Here is a 14,762-nt window from a genome sequence, read left to right as displayed (position 1 = left end):
GTACTTGGGAGAGAACAATACAATGTCTGTCTCCCTCATTAGACTGTAGTACCTAGAGAAAAGATAATCTGGCTTTTTTTCTCCTGGTATTTGTTCAGCACTTGCTATGTGTAGAAAACACTCTTCTAAGTGCTGGAGAAGGTACAGATTTATAAGGTCAGACACAGTCCCTGTCCTGGTTGAAGCTCACAGGTGTTTAGTACCATGCTTATCACCAGATGGACACTCAAGTGAAAAACACGGATTGATTTATTGACCAACTGACTCTGTCATAACAACAGTTGCCCTTATATATTAACTTCTTTGGTAGCAGCAACAACAGCAGTAATAGTAGTAGTAGTAGAAGAAAAAGTAATGTTAATCAACTGCACTGAGTGAAATGCTTAATATTAAAAGCTTAGGAAGTACAAAGTGAAAATGTGACCCTTTCCCTGCACAAAAGGAGTTTCCTACACTCTGAGGAGATACACATGAAAATATTTGCCAATTGTTTAAAGAATTATTGAATGTACAGCTGGATGAATAAAGTACTCAGGATGAGTATAAATAAGTGCATATTTTGTTGCACACTGACGATAGGCTTGTACAACTTAGAGGGGTGAGCAGTAAGCTGGGAAGACATGTTGGGGGAGGAGGGATTTGGGGAGGCTGTTGGATATGGGGAGTACTGAGAAAGGTTCGATTAGTGGAGGAGGGAACTCCAGGCCAGCAGAGCAGCATAAATAAGAGAGTGGAGGTGGGAGCGGTGAGAGGGAGTTACATACAGTGGGAAGGTAAGCTCAAAAGGAGCAAGGAGAGGGAGCTGCTGAATAGCAGATGAAGAGAGCAAATATGCAATGAGGGGAAAATTGGTGGAAAGCACTGAAATAGATTGTCAGCAGGTTTTTTTCCCATGGAGTAGTGGATAAGGCATAGTCAGAGACCATGGGTTCTAATCCAGGCTCCACCACTTGTCTGCTATGTGACCTTGGGAAAGTCACTTCACTTCTCTGGGCCTCGGTTAGCTCGTCTGTCAAATGGGGATTGAGATGGTGAGCTCCATGTGGGACAGGAAATGTGTCCAACCTGATTAACTTGTATCTATTCCAGCTCTCAGAACACTGCTCGGCACACAGTATGTGCTCAGCAAGCACCAGAGTTATTATTATTATTATTATTATTATTATCATTATTGTTGTTAGGAAGCCATTGGTGAATTTTGAGGAATCGAATGATATGTGCTGAGTGACACTCTAAAGCTATGATCCGTGCAGCAAATTGCAATATAAATTGGAGTGGGAGAGTCTGGAAGCAGGGAGACCAGGAAGGGGGCTAATGCAATAGTCTTTCCACGATATAACTACAGGCTGAATCAGGTCGGTAACTGTTTGGCTTGAAAGTAAGGGATGTAGCTAGGAGATATTATGTAGGAAGAGTGGGAGGATTTGGCAGTAGATGGAATATGGAAATTGAAGGATAGTGAAGAATCCAGGAATACACTGAAGTTGCAGGCTTCTGGGACAGGAAGAATGGTGGTGGTATCAAGATGTGAAAATGAGGTGGAGGAGTGGGTTTAGGAGGAAGATAAATAGTTTCACTTCAGACTTACTGAGTTTGACATGTTGGCAGGACATTAAGGTAGAGATGAGAAGCAGTCTTGGCCTAATGGCATACTTCATGCTGCTGCCCGGATTATCTTTGTCCAGAAACGCTCTGGACATATTACTCCCCTCCTCAAAAACCTCCAATGGCTACCGATCTATCTGCGCATCAGGCAGAAACTCCTCACCCTGGGCTTCAAGGCTCTCCATCACCTCGCCCCCTCCTACCTCACCTCCCTTCTCTCCTTCTACTGCCCAGCCCGCACCCTCCGCTCCTCCACCGCTGATCTCCTCACCGTACCTCGCTCTCGCCTGTCCCGCCATCGACCCCCGGCCCACGTCATCCCCCGGGCCTGGAATGCCCTCCCTCTGCCCATCCGCCAAGCTAGCTCTCTTCCTCCCTTCAAGGCCCTGCTGAGAGCTCACCTCCTCCAGGAGGCCTTCCCAGACTGAGCCCCTTCTTTCCTCTCCCCCTCGTCCCCCTCTCCATCCCCCCGTCTTACCTCCTTCCCTTCCCCACAGCACCTGTATATATGTATATATGGTTGTACATATTTATTACTCTATTTATTTATTTATTTATTTATTTTACTTGTACATTTCTATTCTACTTATTTTATTTTGTTGGTATGTTTGGTTCTGTTCTCTGTCTCCCCCTTTTAGACTGTGAGCCCACTGTTGGGTAGGGACTGTCTCTATGTGATGCCAATTTGTACTTCCCAAGCGCTTAGTACAGTGCTCTGCACATAGTAAGCGCTCAATAAATACGATTGATTGATTGATTGATTAATGGAACGAGCATGGGCCTGCGAGACAGAGGATCTGAGTTTGAATCCTAACTCCACCGCTTGTTTGCTGTGTCACTTTGGGAAAGTCACTTAACTTTTCCATGCTGCAGTTACCTCATCTGGAATAGGGGAATTAAGACTGTGAGCCCCATGTGGCACAAGGACTATGTCCAACTTGATCATAAAAAAGTGCTGAACAAATACTGTTTCAACAAAAAAAGATAACTGGGTAGCATGTGGAGATGCAAAGTTAGTGGTTACATTGTGAGGTCAGAACTAGAGAGGTCATCCACATATTAATGGTAGCTGAAGTCATATGAGCATAGCAGGGGAATGGACATGGAAAAGAGTAGGGAAATCAATTATTCATTTTTCCATATTCTTGCTGTTACCAGTTATCAGTTCATTTTCCCTCTTGCTCTTATTGCATGGACATAATTTATCTCTGCCCAGGCCCTTCACTAGATTGTCCACTCCCTGAGGCCAGGGTCCATGACTTTTGCTCTTATTGTACTCTTCAAAGTGCCTAGTACAACAGTCTTCAAAGAGTAGGTATTCAGTAAATACTAGTGAATTAAATGGAAAAAAGTGGTTTCATCAAACCATAATTGGCTCACTTTGTGAACCTGGAGTGGCAGTAGTGAGATAGCTTTCAAAGGTGTTCCAAGTTGTAGCTCTAAATAATTCTCATTTATGTTTTCTAAGAGAAAATATTGCTAAAGTGGGGAGTGAGTGCTTTGCTTTTTTTCCTCCTCCTTTTCTCCAGAAGTGCCTCAGTTGAAGGAATGCCTGCAGAACAGAACCAATTATAATTCTAATAATTACGGTAATTATTAAGCACTTACTATGTGTCAAGCACTGTTCTAAGCACTGGGGTAGACACAAGTTGATCAGGTTGGACACTGTCCCTGTCCCACGTGGGGCTCACACTCTTAATCCCCATTTTACAGATGAGGTAACTGAGGCACAGAAAAATTAAGTGACTTATCCAAGGTTACACACCAGACATGTGGAGTTGTCAGGATTTGAACCCAGGTCCTTCTGACTCCCAGGCCCGTGTCCTATCCACTAAGCTATGCTGCTTCTTAGGCATTTTATTAGTCAGGTCTGCCCTGAAAAGAGTGCCCTCTAAGGATAGCCTTTCTTTCTCCCACCCTCAGTTGTGAAATTCCAAAGTAGGAAGCCTTTTGCTCTTATTGTACACTTCAAAGTGCCTAATACAACAGTCTTCAAAGAGTAGGTATTCAGTAAATACTAGTGAATTAAATGGAAAAAAGTGGTTTCATCAAGCCACTATAACATGTAACATATAACTGTAACACTATAACATGTTTATGGGCTTCTTTAGACACACACACTATGTGCCATGCAGTGTTCTAACAGCTGGGGTAGATACAAGTTAATGAGGTGGGACACAGTCCCTGTCCCCCATGGGGCTCACAGTTTGACAGATGAGGTAACAAGGCCCAGAGAAGTTAAGTGACTTGCCTATGGTGCCAACCTGTATTTCTAAAAATCACATGGTCACCTTCAAATAGCCACTTTTGCAATAACAGTCCACCTTCCAATCTGTCCAATGATGAAGGGAAATGGACAATTGAAATTCCAAGGACTTAATTTGGAATTTCTTTGGAATTATTTGGAGAAGTACTGTGGCTTAGTGGAAAGAGCCCGGGCTTTGGAATCAGAGGTTCAAATCCCGGCTCTGCCAACTGTCAGCTGTGTGACTTTGGGCAAGTCACTTCACTTCTCTGTGCCTCAGTTACCTCATCTGTAAAATGCGGATTAAAACTGTAAGCTCCCCGTGGGACAACCTGATCACCTTGTAACCTCCCCAGCGCTTAGAACACTGCTTTGCACATAGTAAGTGCTTAACAAATACCATTATTATTATTATATATTATTATCATCTCTTTGACAGGGAAGGCACTGTTCAACTAGAGATTGTATTCTGTGCAAGTTATAGAAAGACTTAGGCCATTCGAAAGTGGAGGTACAGATTTCCCCAGTCACCAAATGGATCCTGTCAATTGCTGGAAAAAAATGTGCTCAATTTTTCAAGGGCCCCATTGCTTCTAATTTAAACTGGGGGTAAGCTCTGGAAATGGTTTCCTGTAGGAGAAGTCGGTTTATGGCTATAAGTGCATATGTGAATATCTGTCTAGTGCACATATGCATGGATTTGCATGCATTTGTAGGTACATATATGTATCCATGAGTGCATCTCTGGGTGCCTATAGGAATTTATGTCTTTACATGTTTTTGTTTGGATATCTCTCTGGGTATATGGGTAGGAGAAGCTAAAGCAGATGAGTAAAGAAAGTAGTATAAGCCTCAGGGGAAGAGATGACAATATACAAGAGACCGCTTAGGTAAAACCCAAGATGTTAACATCGTTAAAGAAAACACTGATGCAAGGATAATAATTTTGATACTGGATACATATTAAGTAGCCCTAAAATTTGCAATATGCTTGACTCTGTCACATCAGTTTTCCACTCAGAAAAATTAAGTCTAGTATTGTCTTGAATTCACAAAAATATGGAATATAAGATATGCTTTCTAACACTTCCATCACTGAATAACCCTCAGTTTGCTGATTTCACCTGTCAGTGGTAATACATGGGTGACATTGTATATGCATATCCCCTTGTTTTATCCAGGAGGAGGAGGAAGAGGAGAGGATAAGCAGTAAGTGCCCACAGACAGCGGAAAAGCTGGGAACTACGAATGACACTAAAAGTTTCTTCTTCTCTAAGGAGCACAGACTTAATTCCTTCAAATCCATTCATTTATACTATAAATGAATAAGAGAATTTGAAGTTGGCTGCTGTGATCAACATTGGCTATTTGAATGTGTTTGCTTCTCACAGATCCATGCTTCCTAGAGATCTTTTAAATAATTAACAGATTTCAAAACAGAAATGATACTTCACCAATGAAGAGAGAAATCGTCATGGGCCAAGGGAATCCAAATGAGAGGGTGATTCATTCATTCATTCAATCGTATTTATTGAGAGCTTACTGTGTGCAGAGCATTGTACTAAGAGCTTGGGAAGTATGTTATTGCTATCATATGAACAGACTAATAGATTATCCTCTATCTACCTCAGGATTTGGCATAGTTTCTTCAATAATACTATTATTATCAATATTCAAAATCAAGCAAAACAACAAATCTGTCCAAATAGGTACTAATCATACACACCTGAACCATTCCTCACTTCAATCCATACTTCACGCCGCTGCCCGGATCGTCTTTATGTAGAAACCCTCTGGGCATGTTACTCTCCTCCTCAAAAATCTCCAGTGGCTACCAATCAACCTACATATCTGGCAAAAACTCTTCACCCTCAGCTTCAAGACTCTCCATCACCTCACCCCCTCCTACCTCACCTCCCTTCTCTCCTTCTACAGCCCAGCCCGCACCCCCCACTCCTCTGCCGCTCACCTCCTCACTGTGCCTCGTTCTTGCCTGTCCTGCCGTCGACCCCTGGCCCACATCATCCCCCTGGCCTGGAATGCCCTCCTCCACACATCTGCCCAGCTAGCTCTCTTCCTCCCTTCAAAGCCTTACTGAGAGCTCACCTCCTCCAGGAGGCCTTCCCAGACTGAGCTCCCTCCTTCCTCTCCCTCTCCTCCCCCTCCCCATCCCCCCCACCTTACCTCCTTCCCCTCCCCACAGCACCTGTATATATGTATATGTTTGTATTTATTATTACTCTGTTCATTTATTTTATTTGTACATATTTATTCTATTTATTTTATTGTGTTAATGTGTTTTGTTTTGTTGTCTGTCTCCCCCTTCTAGATTGTGAGCCCGCTGTTGGGTAGGGACCATCTCTATATGTTGCCAACTTATACTTCCCAAGTGCTTAGTACAGTGCTCTGCACACAGCAGGGCTCAATAAACACGATTGAATGAATGAATGAATGAATAAGACTTCTATGTCCAATCTGATTATCCTGCACCGATCCCAGTGCCTAGCAGTTTCTCAATTATTACTGTTACTATTATTCAAAGCAACAAATCTGTCCAAGTGGGTATAAACCATATATACTTGAACTATAAGAATACTGTGTCCAATGTGATTATCGTGTATCTACATGCCAAGCACAATGCTAGGCACAGAAAATTTTTAAGAAAATACCATAATTGTTATTATAGGCCTGAATGAGTTAAAGCCACATAAACCTAAATAAGAATGTGTCATAAACACCGTTTGTGCATTCTTTAACCATGAAGACACGACAAAGTTGGAATTTACACTCAGCAATTGGTTCTAAAAATGTCTTGTGTAGTAAATGTGCTAGGACATGGGTCATCCTAAAAGGCAGTATTAGTTTTGAGCGAATTGTTCTTGGAGTTTTGCATCCTGGGTCCCCTCTTGTCTTGGCTTATGCTGTCGAGTCGCCTCCGACTCATGGCGACACCTTGGACACATCTCTCCCAGAACGCCCCACCTCCAACCTGCAATCGTTCTGATAATATATCCATAGAGCTCTCTTGGTTAAAAATATGGAAATGGCTTACCATTGCTTCCTTTCACACAGTAAACTTGAATCTCCACCCTCGACACTCTCCAATGCCGCTGCTGCCCAGTACAGGTGAGTTTTGACTTGTAGCAGATTGCCTTCCACTTTCTAGCCATTGTCCAAGCTGGAATTGGTATGCATCTGATTGACTATCCCTTCCATAGTCGAGACTGGTAGAGTACTGGAAACTCTCCAGGTACGACCCCGGGAAGGGGGTGGGTCTCCTCTTACAACCACTATATGCCAGCACGACTACTGTGAGAGTCATGATGCCAAAAATCAATCATCAGTGGTATGTATTGTGCACTTACTACATGCAGAGCACGGTACTAAACACTTGAGAGAGTACAATGAGACAGAGTTAGTATACATGTTCCTTGCCCATTACTATCAACACAAAGTCTATACCTGTTAAACATTACTGTGGATGCTTAGAGAACATTACAAAATGTCCTTAGGTTGTGATGACTATGACATCCAACTAAAAACAAGAAAAGAGGGCAAGCAGAAAGGAGAAGAACAGACTTGGGGATTCAGTCCCTCTACCCGCTTTGTAATTATGCTTATATTCTATCATCTACTTGTAATTTATTTTAGTGACTCTCTCTCCTATTAGACTATAAGATCTCTGAGGACAGGGATAATGTCTACTGACAATATTAAAATCTTCCAAACTTGTAGGGCCATGTTCTATACAGAATAAATGAAGATTGATTGGGAGAGAAAAAGATGCAGTAGTGGAAGGCTGTAAATGGAAAGCAAAGAAGGCAGCTCAGGGAATAATGATGATTATGGTGTTTGTTAAGCACTCACTGTGTGCCAGGCACTGTACTAAGCACTGGGGTAGATATAAACTAATCGAGTTGGACACAGTCCATATCCTAAATTTCCACAATCTTAATCCCCATTTTTCAGGGTGAGGTAACTGAAGCACAGAGAAGGGAAATGATTTGGCCAAGATCACAGAGCTGACAAGTGTTGGGGTCAGAATTAGAACCCAGGTACTTCTGACTCCTAGGGCCATGCTCTAATCACTAGGCAATCCTGCTTCTTATTGAGCAGTTACTGTGTGCAGAGCACTGTACTTAATACTTGGGAGAGTTTAATAAAACTGAGTTGATAAATACATTTCCTGCCCACAAGGTGCTAACAGTCTAGAAGGGAAGAATACATACAACCTTTTCACAATCTCTCAGAGAGGGAATAAGTGGGATCACAATAAATAATGTAGAATCATGGTGAAGATTTTTACCTCTACACAAATGAAAATGCCATTCGGGTCGATTTGATTCAAAAATAAAATACACCCAACATTTAGTTGCAAGGAAAATATCTTCCCTTTCACTTCTTCAATTAGAATTCCTATTTAAAAGTCTTTTAACCATTACTGAAAAATACAGCCTACTGGTTTCTCACTCAGCCAGCATAGTGACTGAGATTGCTAGAGCAATATTTAATTTCCTGGAGAAACTTTGTTTTATAAAATGGAATTAAATCAATTAATTTTTCCCTTTTAAAATCAGTTTTATCAGAATCACAGACCATCCACTTCATGCTAACCTAGTATTTTAAATGAACAAGCCAATGCCATTTCACAGTTGATCATCTTGAAAGGCTTCAAAAACAAAATAAATGGGAAAGTTCACACCAACTGTGATGGAGATCACGTTGGTGATTATTTCACCTGTGGGTTTGAGAGAGCGCCTCTGAGAATGGAATTTCACAGAATGAGTGGGTAGGAAATGCAGGAATCCACCTCCACGATCGTCATGTACATTCCCAGTTGCAAAGCTAGAGGATGCTTTTTTTTCATCTCCATGATTTACTGACTGATTTACTGATTACAAGGACCCAGAGGAGAAGAACACTGTGATTTTAATGGGAGTCATTTCAATACCTCTTCCTTTCCAGGTGGCCAACAGCAAGGCATCCAGCTGTGTGACTCTCCTAAGAACATAACATTGGTCAGCACTCAGTCACCAATTTCATGACAACCATATGCCCAATGCTCGAGAGAGTTGGTTTCATTTGAGTCACTCCAGGCCTGGAAACGAATGGTGGCATTAGGATTCTGTAAACACACAGACTCAGCTGAGCACTGAATGCTCGTTCATGTAGTAGGCATCTCAGTCCCCAGTGTAGGCTGCTGGGCCAGGAATTTATGCCATAATAATTAACAATGGATTTCTCAATCTCCCCATGACAAGTAAATGGGACACTCCTGAACATGGGGAGAGAATTAACTCAGTGCGAACACTGTAGCAAAGAACATCATTGATTAGAAGGAATAAAATAAAAATGTTTTTGAAAGTTCACATAGGCAGAACACATCATTTGCATGGTTCTCCCGCACATTCATTTTTCACTTTCTGTGCATAGTAAGGGTTACAGTTCATAAGGAAGGAGGAAAAAATGCCTAGAAATTGGGAGGTTTTGTGGGCTGTGAAATATTTGGAGACATAAAATGCTTCTTAATGAATGTAAATCCTAAACGAATGTCAAGCTGGGGAAACAGAAAAATCTGAATGATTGTAAAGGGTCAGATTTAGGCAGTGATTTGGATCAGTGCCTGACTCTTGCTAATGGTTTACCTTCTGTACCTTCTGGTTTACCTTTACATTCATTCATCCAATCATATCCAGTGCTTAGAACAGTGCTCCAGCGCTTTGCACATAGTAAGCGCTTAATAAATGCCATCATTATTATTTATTGAGCGTTTACTGTGTGAAGAGCACTGTACTAAGTGCTTGGATAAAGCAATTGGGCAACATATAGAGACAGTCCCTACCCAACAGTGGGCTCACAGTCTATAACGGGAATACAGACAACAAAACAGAACAAGTAGATAGGTGTCAATACCATCAAAATAAATAGAATTATAGATATACGCATCATTAATAAAATCAATACCCTCATCATTAGAGTCACCAGGACTGTCCTTAAAAACAAAAACAAAAATGCATATTATTCTTATTTCTAATCCTTTTCATCAAAGTTCACAGAATTGGTGTATTAACAGCCACAAATAGGGCTTTATTCCATACCACAAATGGGAAGTCCCCCAAACTTGTCCTCGTATTGCTTCTTCATCTATCCATGAGGATTACTGTTTTCAGATCCCGGGCGCTGGAGCCCGACCATTACTTATGAAACTGCAATATGGCTTTTCTCATTCTAAAAATCTGGTCTCTTGACTCAAGCTTTTCTCTCGTTTCAGAAATGCTTCAAGTAGATGTTTGAATTCAGGACCTTGGAGAGCAGCCGTCTCCTCATCAGACCACTTGGGCAGGCTGGCCTAAGTTGACGTAGTTGGTTTCTGAGAACTGTTTTTTGAGTCCAAACGCTTTCCAAGGGAGCCAAATTTTTCATAGGAACAACATTATGAATAGGAGGTTGTCTATTGGTCAGAAAATCCGTTTTCACCGAATTCACCCAGACATCTCCAGATGAGTGACGTAGCTACAAAAATGCATTTATAGTGATTCAGAGAGTTTCCACAATCGGGTAGTCTACTTTAGACTTCGACAGAAGTTAAAGAGATATGTTGATCTCTGGGGATTCTGCCTGGTGATAGGGAACCTCTCCCTACTGTGTCCCCCACTTCTCCTGCTCCCTTCTCCCTGTCCCAGGTCTGTCACTTTTGATTCATTCATTCAATCATATTTATTGAGCGCATACTGGGTAAAGAGCACTGTACTAAGTGCTTGGATAATACAATTCGGCAACATATAGAGACAGTCCCTACCCAACAATGGGCTCACAGTCTGGAAGGGGAGACAGACAGCAAAACAGAACAAGTAGATAGGTGTCAATACCATCAAAATAAATAGACTTATAGATATACACATCATTAATAAAATAGAGTAATAACTATGTACAAATATACACAAGTGCTGTGGGAAGAGGGAGGGGGTAGGGCAGAGGGAGGAGGAGCAGAGGATAAGTGGGGGCTCAGTCTGGGAAGGCCTCCTAGAGGAGGAGAGCTCTCAGTAGGGCTTTGAAGAGAGGAAGAGAGCTAGTTTGGCAGATGTGTGGAGGGAGGGCATTCCAGGCCAGAGGTAGGACGTGGGCCAGGGGTCAAAGGCAGGACAGGTGAGAATGTGGTACAGTGAGGAGGTTAGTGGCAGAGGAGTGGAGTGAGTGGGCTGGGCTGTAGAAGGAGAGAAGGGAAGTAAGGTAGGAGGGGGCAAGGTGATGGAGAGCTCATCTGCTATGTGACCTTGGGCAAGTCACTTTACTTCTCTAGGCCTCAATTACCTCATCTGTAAAATGATGATTGAGACTGTGAGCCCCACAAAGGACAGAGATGGTGTCCAACCTAATTTGCTTGTATCAACTCCAATGCTTAGTACAGTGCCAGGCACATTAAGTAAGCGTAAACGCCCACCCCCACAATTATTATTATTATTATTATTTTGAACTTTCCTCTGCTTTAACCCTCCACATTGCAGCTTTTAAAATTGTTTCCCCATTTCCCTGCCTTTTCCCATCCACTCATTCATCACTGCTCATGCCCCAAGACCTCCAGAAAGGAGGAAACTTTTGTCAATTTGAAACTATGTTGTAAAGCCATAATCAGGTGTCAAATTAAAATAGTGAGTGATGTTAGTTTTAATTAAAATTCCTAAATGCAGAACTGTCTCGAAGACCAGTATAATAATAATGGCGATGGTATTTGTTAAACACTTACTTTGTGCCAAGCTCTGTACTAAGTTCTGGGGTAGAAGCAAAGTAATCAGTTTGGATACAGTCTCTGCCCCATCTGGGGCTCACAGTCTAAGTGGGATTGAGAACAGGAATTAAGTTCCCATTTTACACTTTAGGAAACTGAGGTACAGGGAAGTTAAGTTAGTTGTCCAAGGTCAAACAGTAGGCAAATAGCAGAGCCAGGCTTAGAACCCACGTCTTCAACTAGGCCAATATGCTTCTCTGGTTTGGAGAAACAAACAAATTATTCTGAACAATTTGAGTTTGGGGCAGTAGGCAATGCTCGAGACATCTTTTCTATCCATTTCCCTATCTGGAGTGAGCACGGCATTAGTTAATAGGGCTGCTCAGGTGTCCAAGCTATAGGCCAAATGCTGCTGCTGCATCATTGGAGATCTAAAGCCCAATACCCTGGGCTACATATTTGCAGAAAATGTGCTCTGTATATTGCCTGTCTCCTCAAACTGAAACCTAGCTCACTAGAAGACCATTTTTGAGAACTTCAACTCATGGTACAATAACACAAAGAAAAGCAATGAAAAGGCAGAAATAGAGATGGTCTTGAATGGGCCCAACTCAACAGGGCAGCAAGGATTTATATCTATGTGTAGCAGTGAAGAAGAGAATTCCAGCTGTATACTGAATTTTGGAGCTGCATTCCTGAAGACACACACTTACTGTGTGCAAAACATTCTCCTAAGTGCTTGGGAAAGTATAATATAACAATAAACAGACACATTCCTGCCCACAGTGAGCTCACAGTCAATGAGATCTCACTGTTAAAAATGTCCTCTTTTCAAAAGGACATGTACAACTCACATTAAGGATAGCTTGTCCTGTATTGCTCAAACCTGACTAACAGGGCACATGTGAGCAAAACTTTTCCTTCTTGATACTACAGTGGATTGAATCAAGATAGATGCCCAGGTGGAAAGAACGTTCTCTATTTCCTCAGTAGTATTCCATCCAAAACGCATAATGAAAACACTCAGTTATGGCAGAATTGACAGTACTCTCACCAATAAATTTTGCCCAACACTAGCAAAGTGAAACAGAGTATCAGGACAATTATTTAGTCGAAAAAAACAGCTATTAATGCAAGAACTATTTATCCATGCCATTGAGGAAAACACATTTTGAAGGACTCCATCAGCTACACCGAACATAACTGCCAACCCTTCCACCTAATTTTGTGCTATACTGACATGAAATTAGGTACTCCAAGGCCAAATCATGTGAAATGGTCCACAAAAGCTCTTATTGCGTACCTACAGCTCTTCTAGATATTTGATGGGAAACTTGTGTTTTAAAGATTCAGAAAAATCCCCTCAATTTCCTTCAGTTCTTGGGACTTAGGGCCAAAGAAGATGGCTCAGTGGGAAGGTTCAAAATTAAGGTAAGCTGTCTCTTATCAAACACTGGTTCTACTCTGAAATAAAGCAAAAGGGATCAAAGGAAGGGTAGGCAGATTCAGTTTCAGCTGAGTCCCCTGCCTGATTAGCACTGAGCTGCTTGCTTTCTTTTTGATCTACTTTGATTTATGCAAAGACCTAGTGCATAAAGTGAGTCTACTGGGCCTATGTACGTTTAGGGCATGCTATGGGGTTTTGGTTAATGATAGGTATTTCTTTCCTCATAGAGAATTAATCAAGCAATCAATCAAGTGTATTCATTGAGGACCTACTCTGTATAAGAGCACTGTATTAAGCCTTCGGGAGAGTACCGGATGGTGGCGTTATCTCTAGATCATAAGCTCAACGTTGGCAGGAAAAGTATCAATCAACTCTGTTAGGGTGGTATCCTCCCCAGTGCTTAGTGCAATTGTCTTCACACAGTAAGGTCTCAATGCATAATGTTGGTGGATTGACTGACTACAGTGAAGGCGAAATACAGAATCCCTGCCTTAAAGGAGCTTACAATCTAGTGGGGAAGACAGACAAAACTTAATGTTACTAGTAGCATTAATGACCTATTTTCACAACATGCAAACTGTGGCTATTTACTAATGAAAGACCTCAAAGAAGTTTCTTAATGAGTTACAGAAAGATTGTGGCTAATAATAGAAAAGAATATTAATCGTTTTCTTTCTGAAGGTGACTGCATAACATCTCTGAAACTACTGAAAAAATACAGGTCAAGGGCAGAGACAGTGTCCTTTAACACTATTGCATATTCTCAAGACACTAATAAAGCCTATACATCTAGGTCAATACTCTGCAAATAGTGTGTGTCTAGTACAATGCTGTGCCCTTCCACTCTGTACAAAGTAGGTGCACAAAACAGTGTGCTACCTATAGGAAGCATTCAGTACAGTGTTCTTCATGCAGGATGCATTCCTCATAGTATGTGTGAGATAGAAGACCCAAATAATACTATTTGGAATTGGTCCTTCTCCAAGGAAGCAAAATCCAAGGTGTTGCCTTAACACTACCAGTATACCATTTGGGTGTTGTTTCATTTATCATTAAAGTTATTAAATGCTTACTTTCTGCCAGGCATTGTACTGTGTGTGGTGTAGGGACAAAGCAAACAATTCAGACAAGGGTTGTGTCCCACAGGAACTTCACAGCTAGGAAATGGGAATATATTACAAACAGTAAATGAAAAATGATGTAGCTAATTAAAAAATCAACAGTAAATAATAATGATAACGATGGTATTTGTTAAGTGCTTACTATATGTCAAGCACCGTTCTAAGCACTGGAGTAGATACAATTCATCATGTTGGACTCAGTCCCTGTCTCATATGGGTCTCACAGTTTAAGCAGGATAGAACGTAGGGTAAAAAAAATTAAGGGCACTTAAATAAATAGCTAAATCATCACTTCACGTGGCCAGTCCCTAGGCTCCTCTCTATTCCAAGCAACAGTTTGATTCCCAGGAGCCATTAAGTCTGCAGAATTGAAATCTCTCTCTTTCTGTCTCAGTCCATTTCTCTCCTTCTCTCTCTCATTTTCATTCTCCCTCTCTCTCCTTCTCCATCTCTCTCACTTTCTCTCTATCCATGATCTGCCTCTCCTCCATCTTTCTCTCTCTTTCTCTCCCTGTGTCCTTTTCCCCTTCTATTCTCTTCGCATTCCTCGCCAGCACGCAGGCGCGGCCCGGGGTCCACGCACTCCCAGAATTGTACCTGGGCCAGGAGATGTGGTCC

This window comes from Tachyglossus aculeatus, unplaced genomic scaffold (assembly GCF_015852505.1).
Source record: "Tachyglossus aculeatus isolate mTacAcu1 unplaced genomic scaffold, mTacAcu1.pri scaffold_161_arrow_ctg1, whole genome shotgun sequence".
Taxonomy (NCBI): Eukaryota; Metazoa; Chordata; class Mammalia; order Monotremata; family Tachyglossidae; genus Tachyglossus; species Tachyglossus aculeatus.
Note: the sequence above shows the minus strand (reverse complement) of the source record.